This window comes from Miscanthus floridulus, unplaced genomic scaffold (genome assembly GCF_019320115.1).
Source record: "Miscanthus floridulus cultivar M001 unplaced genomic scaffold, ASM1932011v1 fs_284_1_2, whole genome shotgun sequence".
Lineage (NCBI taxonomy): Eukaryota > Viridiplantae > Streptophyta > Magnoliopsida > Poales > Poaceae > Miscanthus > Miscanthus floridulus.
Window position 1 is genome coordinate 3818 of NW_027096516.1, and position 12090 is coordinate 15907.

General features: G+C 45.9%; 1 pseudogene; it reads left to right on the forward strand.

The window, feature by feature from the left end:
- The first annotated feature begins 1613 nt into the window (after positions 1–1613).
- On the forward strand, positions 1614–3072 carry LOC136531130 (transcription factor CSA-like; annotated as a pseudogene).
- The last annotated feature ends 9018 nt before the right edge of the window (positions 3073–12090 follow it).

Consider the following 12090-nt stretch of genomic DNA (forward strand, 5'->3'; position numbering starts at 1 on the left):
GAACATTTTGGATTTAGAGGTCAACTTTATTAAGGATTGGTGAATAAATAGCTCTTAAATATTGTTATACATTATACATGAAAATTGGTTATATAGATTCAATGTTATATTTTGTGGTCATGCTGTTTTTGTTTCCTGAAAAGCATTTTATGCTTGGAGGGTGTATTGTGCATTACTACTCCCTCCTCAAATATGTGAATGCTACGGGACCATGATTTGTTCACAAAATCTAATCACTGTTACACTATTCACAACAGACACATGGAGTTTGAACCTTAAAACACACACACACACACACACACACACACACACACACACACACATCTCATAGAAAATCAAGGAAGCATGCTTTTTAAAGTTTAATATGGACAATCATTTAGTATAAAACAACATGTGCAACTTATGTTGCATCGTTTATTTTTCTATGTCAAGTATTGGGAATAAAAGCGTAAATTATACTTGGCCATCATGGCTATCGTTGCGCGCTGTAATATTCAATAACCCCTGTTATTCTGGGTTGTTGATTACTCCCTTACTAACCTATTCCTCCCTTGCTATTTGAACTATAGAATACGGTGCCTTATGAGTATTCATGAGTAGTGCCAGCACTTTACAATTATTCATGACCCGCCTCACTTCATATGAGGGGACTCAAAGCCCAAACCCGCAACTACTATCATTACATATAAATCGTGTTGATTTTAGAATAAAAAGTATAAAACTACTTTTTTCCACAGCAGTGATGACCTGTCCGAGCTACTATTTGTTACTCTCAACGGTTTTTGACCCATTTTACCAGCGTTGACCATCTAACTTTTACGTTGACAGACAATGCTTAGTGAAACATTCATGGTTGCCTCTCTCCTTGAGCAAGAACGTATCCAAAACGCGTCAACTGTCATTTCTAGCTATTTTGGATGCAATATTATCAGAATTGCATCTTCCATGTGGCCTCTCAATTTCCTCCTAGACAGCTCATAAATTCATCACATCTACTTTCTGGCCGAGAAGGGTTCTCGCTCATACATGTGTTATGTGTTAAGTACGTACCATGTGCCCTATTTCTTGCTAAATAAAAGAATTATTACATGTGAAACACGACGAGATCCTCTTGCTTTTAAGTTACTAACCAAAAAAAAAAAGATTTGGAACGTTTTGCACACACAACTCATGCCCGGTCCCGGTCCTCGGATACTAAGAGTACCATCATTTTTATGTCACGGTGCTAATAATGACAAGAGCGGGTAGAGGATCGATGTGGTTGGAAGGAGAGGATACTCGTACAAGGGAGACGGGGGCAAATTGGGGGGTTTGGGGTGGGTGCGCATAGAGACGAGGGCACCAGTGGTGGGTTTTGTCAAGGCCGGGAGGGACAGAGGTTCCACCCCTGCTAGTGGTTGGGGTTGGACTCCCCAAACCCACACGAGCGGCCTCCGAACCTGAACCCAAAAAAAACAATCTTCTCTCGGTCGGTCTCCCTCTCCCTCTCCCTGTCTGGCTGTGCAGTCTGCAGCAGGACGACACAAGAACAAGAACAACGCGGCTCTCTCTCCTCCCTTTTGCCATCAGTCTCAAAGTAAGGGAAGGGAAGCCTGAAAGCCCAGCGAAACCAATCGCATCTCCCCACGCGAAAAAGGCAGGCATCCAAAACCCAACCGGAGACGGAGGACGAGGTTACCCATCAATCAACAAGAGAGAGACCTACTGTACGTACCACGTAGAGTAGAGATCAGAGAAGAGGGCTATTTGTTAGCAAAAGCTAAAACAGCAAGCATTTATTTGGTGCTTGTTTAGTTGTGATCAATTAGCCCGCCCGCCGCCTCCTCCTATATCAGCCACGCCTCCCTTCCTTTGCAGTTGCAGTCCCTCCTTCCGTCTTCCACTGCTCCCACCTCTCCACAGAGCCTCGGTAACCGCCCGCCCGGGATGGCCGCCTTCTTCGGCGCTGCTCCGCCACCGCCGGCTCTCGCTTCGTTCCACCACGAGGAGCAGCAGCGTCATCACGACGCCGCCGAGGAGGGTGTACCACGTGGACGACGTCGACGAGGGCGGTGCCGGCCAGGGGAAGCTCTGCGCCAGGGGACACTGGCGGCCCGCCGAGGACGCCAAGCTCAAGGAGCTCGTCGCGCAGTACGGGCCCCAAAACTGGAACCTCATCGCCGAGAGGCTCGACGGCAGATCAGGTAATGCGACTACGCAAACGCCAACGCAATGCAGCGCGCCGCTGGTTCGGCGCGCGGTCGTGTCTTGTGTTTCGCCTGGTTTCTCACTCTCTCTTGTCTGATGGAAACCGCGCAGGGGAAGAGCTGCCGCCTGCGGTGGTTCAAAACCAGCTGGACCCGCGGATCAACCGCCGGGCCTTCTCGGAGGATGAGGAGGAGCGGCTGCTGGCTGGCGCACCGCGCGTACGGCAACAAGTGGGCGCTCATCGCGCGCCTCTTTCCCGGGCCGCACCGACAACGCCGCTCAAGAACCACTGGCACGATCCTCATGGCGCGCAAGCAGCGGGAACCAGACCGGCGCGCTCCGCCGCCGCAAGCCCTCCTCGTCGTCCTCGTCCTCGCCGGGCCCGGCGCCGCCGACGCCGACGCCACACTTCGCGCCCGTCGTCGTCCTCCACCACCACCACTACCGCCGCTCCCCTCCCATGCCACTGCACGCTGCCGCACATACACGGCGGCGGCGGACACCCGCGCGCACAGCGGCGGCGAGTCCGACGAGACCGCGTCCCACTGCACCACCGACCTCTCCCTCGGCTCCCTCCGCCGCCCCCCTGCTTCTACCAGAGTGGTACGTACACTGGCACGCGCCTTCCTCTGTCGTCGTCGCTGGCTGCATGCTGTGCTCTGTCTGACGGCGTGGCGTTGGCGTGCCCACATGTCGTATCCAGACTAACGTTCCGTGTGTGTTCGTCCTCAGGCTACGACGTGGTCCCGCGCGCCGCGGCGTTCGCGCCGAGCGCGCGCTCCGCCTTCTCCGCGGCCGTCGGCGACGGCGCGCCATGGCGAGGCACGCTCCGACGACAAGGTGTCGCTGCCCTTCTTTGACTTCCTCGGCGTCGGCCCGGCGTGATCGGGGGGCCGGCCCGGCACGGAGGCGGTGTACAGGAGGCGGTCGAACGACGAGAGCCCCGGTGGCGGTTGGGTGAGGATGAACATGAACCCGCGCGTAGTTTAGCTTTAGGGTCCAGTTAATCATCAAGAACAAGGCCTGAGGGAGGAGGAGAGGAGAGGACAAGAATGGTGATGAACTATTGAACTGGTGTCGTGGCATTGCAGACTAACAACTCATCAGTTTTTGCTGCTGATGTTGCTAGTGATGGTATGGTGGTGGTTACTCAGCTTGTGTTGGGAGACGAGTTGCAATTGCAAGCACCACCAAGAACGAATGAGAGATGATATGGATGCAGAAAGAAACCGCTTGCAACACAAACTGCAAGGCAAAGGGAGATCAGATCCTCTGCTGCCTCTCTTTTCACCCTGTCTCCCCACTCTCTTCTTTTCATGCTCTCTTCTGTTCTGTTCTAGTAGGATATTTATTTATTTTTCACTTTATTTCTTTTTTTTCCCACTTCTCTTCTTCCCTTTGGTACGAAGAAGGATATCATGAACGCTAACCGTTTCAGCAAAAATAATAGTATTTTTCTCTCGTAATAAATCAGCATCAGTATCAATCGTTTTTTCAGCCAACCGAACAGGCTCAATTCCCTGCATTGCAATGCCTCCGCTGCATTGCGAATTTGCAATGTATGGCCCAGTTCGGTTGGCTGGAAAAATTTTATTGTGTGAGAAAAACACTGTTATTCGCTGAAACGGTAATGCTTATAAGGTCAAGCGACTTGTTCGGTTTGTTTTTTTTAGCTGGAACATTGTTTTTCTCTCACAACAATTCAGTCAGAACAGTGTTTTCAGCCAGTTTTAACTCAGTTTTAGCAAGTCGAACGGCCCTGGTTTATGTCTCTGTCCTCTGTCACTGTGCCTGCAGCTCCAGGTCGGCGGACGAACGTGAACGTCGCCGAGCACAAACAAAACAAAGGCTCACTCAGTTTACTAAGCTGCGCGAGGCCGCGCGACAAGGGTAGTGTCTGCGCTCCCTGCGATGCAAAGCAAGGCCCCTTCTTGTTGCGTGGATCAATCAACAAGAACAACCCTCTGACATCAACGTTCCTTCTCATGTCATCCCGTAGCACAGCACAGGTCATTTTCACCCACCCCCCACCCCCAGCAGGCTCTCGCTCTCCGAAAACTTCCCTGCACTGCACTCTTCTCTCCCCTGCCCTGGTTTCGTGGGTTCCGTTGCTGGACTGTTGCCGCTGATTTCCTGCAAGCCAACGAAACTGCTGTTGCAACTCAAGATGGCAACGGCCCCGATACTCAACGGGTATTTGATCCATTAGAGAATGGTGATGGGATCATATTTTTACTCGTGGAGATCTAAATAGGCAAGAATCCATCCCCGACGGGTATAGCGGGTACGGGGACGTTCCCTGTTTACCCGTCCCCGTTACCCGTTGGGGAACCCGACTATTTAAGCTGTCATGCGAGTATTATGCCCAAAGAAGCTCAACATAGGTATTTTTGGCCCAAATTTGAACAATCATATATATAGTTTGTGTGTTCTAGGAACCCTAGTTTAATTTTTTCCGCACCATATCCGCCAGCAGCACAAGCACGCCTGCCTCACGAGCGCTTGTGCCCCTCGCTTCCTCAGTTCGGTCTCTCTACCACCTTTGCTCGTCCTCCTCGCAAACCTCGCTCCTTCTCCTTGGCATTTCTGAGACTCCGACACTTAAACCCGGGTGAAAAAGAAACGTCTCCGATTACAAAGCTGCGACCCCCAAGTGTCCTTGTTTATCGGGTATGCAGTACCCGTCGGGTATCTGTTACCCGACCGATGCCCGATGGGTACGGGGATGGGCAAGAATCTATACCCGAGACAGTTAACGGGGACGAGGACATGATGAATTCTCTGTAACAGGAAAGAGATCGTTCCGGTGATACCCAACGGGTACATCCCCGTTGCTATCCTTAGTTGAAACGCCAACGCCCATTGCTGTTAGGACTTGCGCAAGCAGCAGCACATCACGCTGCTGCCACTTCTGCTGCAGCTTCCACACTTCTTTACCCACTACTGTACTGTACTGAACTCTACTGAACTGGAAAAAGAAAAAGAAAACACGGTTAGTTCGCTGAAAAATACTGCTACAGTAGTTGGGCCAATAACAACTGATTCACTGTTTCAAAAACAGTGCGATGTGATCGACATGTGAGGAGGAAAGCTACTAGCGAGCCCTAATACAATAGACTTCACTAGACAGCAGATTAGTTTTGCATCCGTCAGCAGGGCGCAACTAAAGCATGGCTTGGTTTACAACAGGTTTGGTGCAGATTAGCAGTTCTGGTGAAGTTTGACTGGAGTTGTTGGGCATCCTATGCCATCGTCTAAACACAGATCAGGTCAGGCCTGCAGCCCTGCTGAATGGACGCAGGACTCAGTCACGATTTATGCTTAAGATCGCATTGCACACGGTGATGTATGGATCAACAGCAACTAAGTGATGTCGTGTCCATGACAGGTACTACTCCATATATATTTTGCATCTGAACTACATCTACAACGGGTAAACGGGATAACTGCTTTGGTTGAAAAGATCGATGAACAGTTCTTCATCCACCAACTATACCCCATTCGCTCTATCGTATCAGCCATGGTACAATATTTTTCTCTCACAACAAAACAGCATCAGCCGACTTATAAGCCACATAAATGATCAAGTGAACAGGGTATGTGAATGTGACAGTGTCAAGCTGCAGGAATAAACAGCAGCATCCACGTCCTTGGTTTTGGTATATGCATCATTGGTCAGATACACTAACCTAATTCTGTTAACAGAACAAGTGCCTCATCACTGTTACTGCAGCCGCCCGAAAAGTGTCAACCTGAAGAAAACAATATAAGTATACCTACAGAACAGAAGAATCACTTGAGGTCTGGTTTTATCGCTAAACTAACTTTGACATTTTAGGACATGCTAGTAGGCCCCTTTTGTTGGAATAGATAGTCAGCCTGTTCGTCTCGGCTGGATTGACTTATAAGTCATGACTGAAAGTACCATTGGCTGATTGGTGTAAAAAAAATACTATTCAAGACATGGATTATAAGCCAGATACGAGCAATCAAGCCGAAACGAACAGGTTGAGTGTACTTATGATTTCAGAGGCGGGAGAAGACCCTCCCGTCCTTATGATGATGATGATTGAACTAGCTAGAGTGGTAGGCTGTTAGCTTTTGGCTCCTCAGTTTAGTTTCAGTTTGTTATGGATGGAAAAGATAACAATAGATTAGTGGATAGAAAACATACATACCAGTGACATGGGCAATAGCTTTTCTCCGAGAGTACAGGGTCGATTATGGAGTAGTGGGTTGGTGAAATTTAGTTCACACCGATCCACCCAACACATATGAATTGAGGTGAATACATATGCACCAAGCAAGCCCTCAATCGATTCACAATGACATTCACACTAGAACAGCTTCAGTCTATCTATGAATAAAACCTACAAACAATTAGGAAGCTTCAGCAACAAGTTGGATGCTGTTAATAGCTAGGAAGCCATATGCATGTCAGTGTCAATGGAGATGTCAAGGCTGTTCATTTCATTTTTATTTCCCACAGGCTCTCCAACACTCCAATGCAACTAACAAACATCTATAGCTGAGATGCTCTCGCCACACGTGGAATATCTCCCTTACCTAATCCGATTCCTTTTTGAGTGAGAGTGAGTGCTTGTTTAGTTCTCAAAGACTTTCTCAAAAAAAAAAAAATGCTACAGTAGTCATCACATCGAATCTTGCGATATGTGTATAGAGCATTAAATATAGACGAAAAAAACTAATTGTACAGTTTGGTTAGAAATTGCGAGACGAACATTTTGAGCCTAATTAGTCCATGATTGAACAATAATTACTAAATAAAAACGAAAATACTACTATAGCTAAATTACTAAAATTCATGAACTAAACACAGCCGGAGGTAGGCCGGCCGGCGGGGCAGCTAGCGCTCATCGATATGATCCATCCATTGATATTGATATGATCCCCCGGCTCAGGGGTGGGGGCCAATGCAAGCAAGCAACGCAACAACAAACAGTGAGTGATATGTGCATCCGTGTGCACGCCCTTTGCATCGGATTCTCTGCAATCTTGTCAAGGCCATGTAGTGGAACATTTCTGGGAAACAGAAAGCGAAGCTGGCGTGAGCTAAAATTGAAGAGAGAGAGAGAGAGAGAGCGCGCGCGGCTCCGTTCGGCTGGTTCGTTCGTGCTGATTTATTAGAAGAAGAAAAATAATAACTCGGCCTGATTAGAGTAGCCGAATAGAGAGCATCTTTTGTTTGTTAGAAGGAAAAAGGTACTACGTACAAGGAAAGAGTCAGAAGAAAGTTGAACTAGGGGGCATTATTGTTGGTGTCTTGCAATGTCTATTTACGAAATGACTAGGAAGAAATATATGTAAGAAAAGTAAACTAGGTTTTGTCATGAGAACTATAGACATTATGTCTTCTGTTTTTTTAATATAATAATAGACGTCTCTTTTGTTCGGTTCATTTGAAAAAACCATAAATTGTTCAGTGCATGTTGTCATTTTAGTATAATAGGAAACTTTCTTGTTGGTTTGTTCGAAACACCACACAAATTGTCTCGTGCATATTGTCATGGAACTTATCGTTATACACACACACACACACTTTTCATTAATCTAGTGGGGTTAATTAGTTGGCCGTCTAATTTAAAGCAGAACCAATCTTCGGACCTGATTCTTTAGTCCATGGACTAAAAGTTTTAGTCCACTTTAGTCTATGAATTAAAAGTGAATTAAAGTGGTGTTTGGTTCCTTGAACTAAAGTGGAGAGATAGGGCAATAAATGAGAGGCATGGGTGTCCCAAACACCTTTTAGTCCAGTTTTGTGGACTAAAGGACTAAATGATTTTAGTCCACTTTTAGTCCAAGTGTTTAGCTGTTTAGTCCAACTAAAGTGTAGATTTTAGTCCAAAATGTTTTAGTCCATAGGAACCAAACACCCCCTTAATCAAGCTCCAAAGAGGTCATGTTTATCTAGTTCAATAGCACTCTTCGATAGCCCTTTTGGAACACAAAAATTTCAGGGCACTATATAGGAATCACACGGGATTCAGTTCATTTTTCATAGGCTGTGTTCCAAAGGGTCTAAAAGAGTTATCTTTTTTATTGTCCTAAAAAAGAGTTACTTTGACATGACAAGGAGAAGACTTGGCCCCCCTACTATTTATCCATGATGCATCACCACCCTAGCAAACTATGCACGGTACACAAGGGAGATGTGCATTTATTTTAAGACAATAGGAGTACATATATTTTATAGTCAATATAACTAGAGCGACCGTAACAACAGCGAGCTAGAGCAGCATGCATGCATGTACTGTTGCTCAACAGGTAGCTGTGTGAACTGAAGTGGTCTGTCATATAGTACTAGTATGCAGCAAGTTCAGATACGCAGTCGGCGGCAGCTAGCTAGCGCGGAGACATTACTTGAATGGATCTGGCAGACAGCCAGGGATCGGATCGGATCGGAGGAGGCGAGGACGACACGGTCACAACTCACGCGCGCGCGCACGGCCGAGCCTGCCTGTGTCTGAGTGTTTACTTGCATCGTCCATGCATGCCTTGCTGCTGCTGCCACTGCCACTGACGACCACGCATTCACACAGTCTCGCATGAACCAGGTGGCTTTTAGGGCCGGTCTCCAATCCCCGACGTACTTAGTACCGTGTACTCGCTGGCACGTGTTAATTACTAGTACTAGCTTAGCTGCTGCTTCAATCCTGTCGGGTTCGTGCATTGAGATTCGTGGCCGGCCCGGCTGGCCCGTGTATGCGTACGCACATGGAGTACTCCGATCCGCGTGCATGCATGCATTTTCTGCATGCGCGTAGGTGCAGCATGTTCGTTGGCTGATTTGTATGGTTGTTGGTTCGTGAAAAAGTACTAATGATTAGTTTGTGTGAGAGAAAAATACTGTTCCGATTAGAAATTTACGATCGTTTACGATAAGGCACGGCCCAACGAACCGGCCAGATCACGCATGTACCCGTGTGCATCGATCTCTCAGCTCGACCCTACTATACGCGCTCGTGCCCGAGTGGGTGAGACCCCCACACTGATCAGGGAGCCGGCCGTAGCGCCTAGCGCGCGCCTGCTCAGTGGATGTGAGAGAACGTGGCAGCGATCGATCATAGCTCATGCAATGCACGCCACCTCTAGAGAATCGTGTGTTTTCGTAACCCGTTTACTCCTCGAGAGTGAGTCGGGACTCGGGAGTAGGCCCGTGGTTGTAAAATACGGAGTAGTAATAAAGAGTTCGCTATCAGTCCATCACTATTGATCTAAAATCGTTCAAGTGATGTATATTTTTTGAGAAAACTTTTGAAAAAGAAGAAAAAAAATCCCACTCTGATGCACTGCCGCACACTACATGAGTCACCGTAGGGATTTAAACCTGAAATTACTGTCAGAATTGGGCCCGACAAAGGATAAGATATATTAAATGACATTATTGTCAGGTATACTCATTAACCGGCAGTGTTATGATGTGTGCCACTATCGGATCATACCTTCACCCTGACAGTGATAGCATAATGGTTCTATTCGCTTGTCTTATAATCCGTATTTTTCAGCTTATTTTTTTAGCCGAAATAACGTTTTTCTCTCACAACAAAACAACCGGAACAGTGTTTCGGCTTGTTTTTTCAGCGAAACGAACGGGGCCAATAAGTATCACTGTCAGGTCGTTAACAAACTCGACAGTGATCTGGTGAGTGTCATTATTGTCAGTTTATTGGCTTCAACCCGGCGGCGGCCTTCATTTCCCCCTTTTTTTGATATATTTTATTATTACATTTAAATAGATGTTACAGTCTAGATAGTATTTACATTATATTATTATAATGCATCACATATATGTCATCTCAATCGGGATTATGCTTCAATCACACGGTGATTGATAATGTATATATGACAAATAAATCATTTTGATTTAAGGCCCCCAAATAAAATGTTGAACTTTAATCCTCTTGGATCACCGTGTCCATGGTGAACCTAGCTAGTTGGTCTTTGCATTCCTATGATCTTGGACGCTAGCAACTAAGGGGTGCGAAGCTCTTGTCGTCGTTGTCATTGAAGCAAACAGATTACACAAGTGTTAACCAAAACAATAGTGCGCTCCTTTGAATTAACAAATATACATAAAATGGATTGCATAGACACCAGTAAGTCTCCGGTCGATAAATCATCGCCGGTGTAGCTGTGCATTGCCCATATCATGTAGAACCCAAACTCGTTGGCCGGCGGGTGATATAGGGTATACTTGTTCCTACGCTTTACCACCGTGAAATCTTTCCAATAATGTCAATGGATCTTGCTTTTCTTATGATACTCGGTGAAGGCACTAAGTGAGATTATAAAGTGCGAAGGTTGTATATATCTAAAATACAAATGTTACTAGTTCCAATTACTTGTTTAGTATGTTTATAGGTCTTTTGATTTGGTTTATTGGCCTCAGCTCCTCTTCGAGTCATAGACTTGAATCCTACTTTTTCTAGTTGGATTTCTATGAGGACGTAATGGAAACTACAGTCAGAAATGTCCAAAGTAAATTGGTCCTAGTTAATTCATAACCTTGACCAAGGCAAGAACCACCAAGTTAGGAAACACATATTCACAATAGTAAGCTAGAAGTATGCTTTTCTATATGTTGGCATTCTAAGAACATCCCAGACAATGCAAATACAAGATGATATCATTTAGATTGGCATTTTTTCCCTCTGCATGTATTCTAGTTTATTCAGATAGGGTCCAAAGAAAGCTATACCTATCTTTTTTGTCACCCTGCACATTTCTGCCTCCATACTGCATAAGCAAAAAGTGATCGAATGTTATATTTATCCATTGGTATAAAGCATAACGTGACATATTGTGTGGGTAGGGTACTTTCATAGTCCATAGGTTCAGTATTTGAAGGTCGAGGTCACGCTTCTGGAAAAACTTAAAGAAGCAATCAAATTCGACCCACATTGTGGCTTCACATTAGCGGACCCCAGAACTTCATATGAGCCCCGGAAATGTAATGGCAAAGTGAGAAATTAAGTCTAATATAAAAAATATGTAACCTAAAAATGATTTTACACACTAGAATTATATGTCAATGAGCTCGGGCGGCGGCCAGGGTCGCCGGGCCCTAGGTCCGCCATTGTGGCTTCATCTCTACAATATATCCCTCATGGGATTCTAACCCGGAACATTAATTGTTTGGTTCTAGTTTGTACCAGCAACCAAAGCATTTGTGTCGGCAATTCGTGAATCTTTTTTTGTGCTCCATCAGATCTTTTCCATACACATACTTGTATGCAACAGGTACCTTTCCCAATGCCACTTGTCCTTGTTCGAATAATAAGTACTCTTCCTCTGTTAAGCCCAATTCTTAGGCATGCTTCTGCCTTGCTGTCTTTTTCTCTAGATGTACTTGTCGACTTTTTTCTTGATCTTATCCTTATGTAATCTATAGTTCATAGTCTAAGTCCACCGGAAGTTACTTGGATTATTTCAAGTTTTTTTAATATGACACAGTATCCCCCCTCACTAATTGTCCCCTGCTGATCTGCTTCATTCATTAGGCTATTAGGCTCCCACTCATATGGTTTCCTTTTCTACAAGCTTCAGAAGCCTCATTTATAGAGGGGTCAAACCTTTTCTTTGATCCCGACCTTGATGATCTGTGGTCATTGTTGATGAGGACATCATCACCTCTTGAGGTTGGAGGGATTTTAGCAAAGGAGGTCCAGCGACGAGGTGGAGAGGGGAAGGAGCAACTACGCGGTGCATCTAAACTAATAGATGAGCTAATTTTTTTAGACAAGTCTTCAACTAGCTGTTAGCCATGCAACGACCTAGCTAGCCAACCATAGCTAATTTGGGTTATTTTTTCGCCCATCTAGTAACTAGCCACATGTATTAAACACGCTGTGCACCACCTTTTGTGCATGCAATGCAACTGAC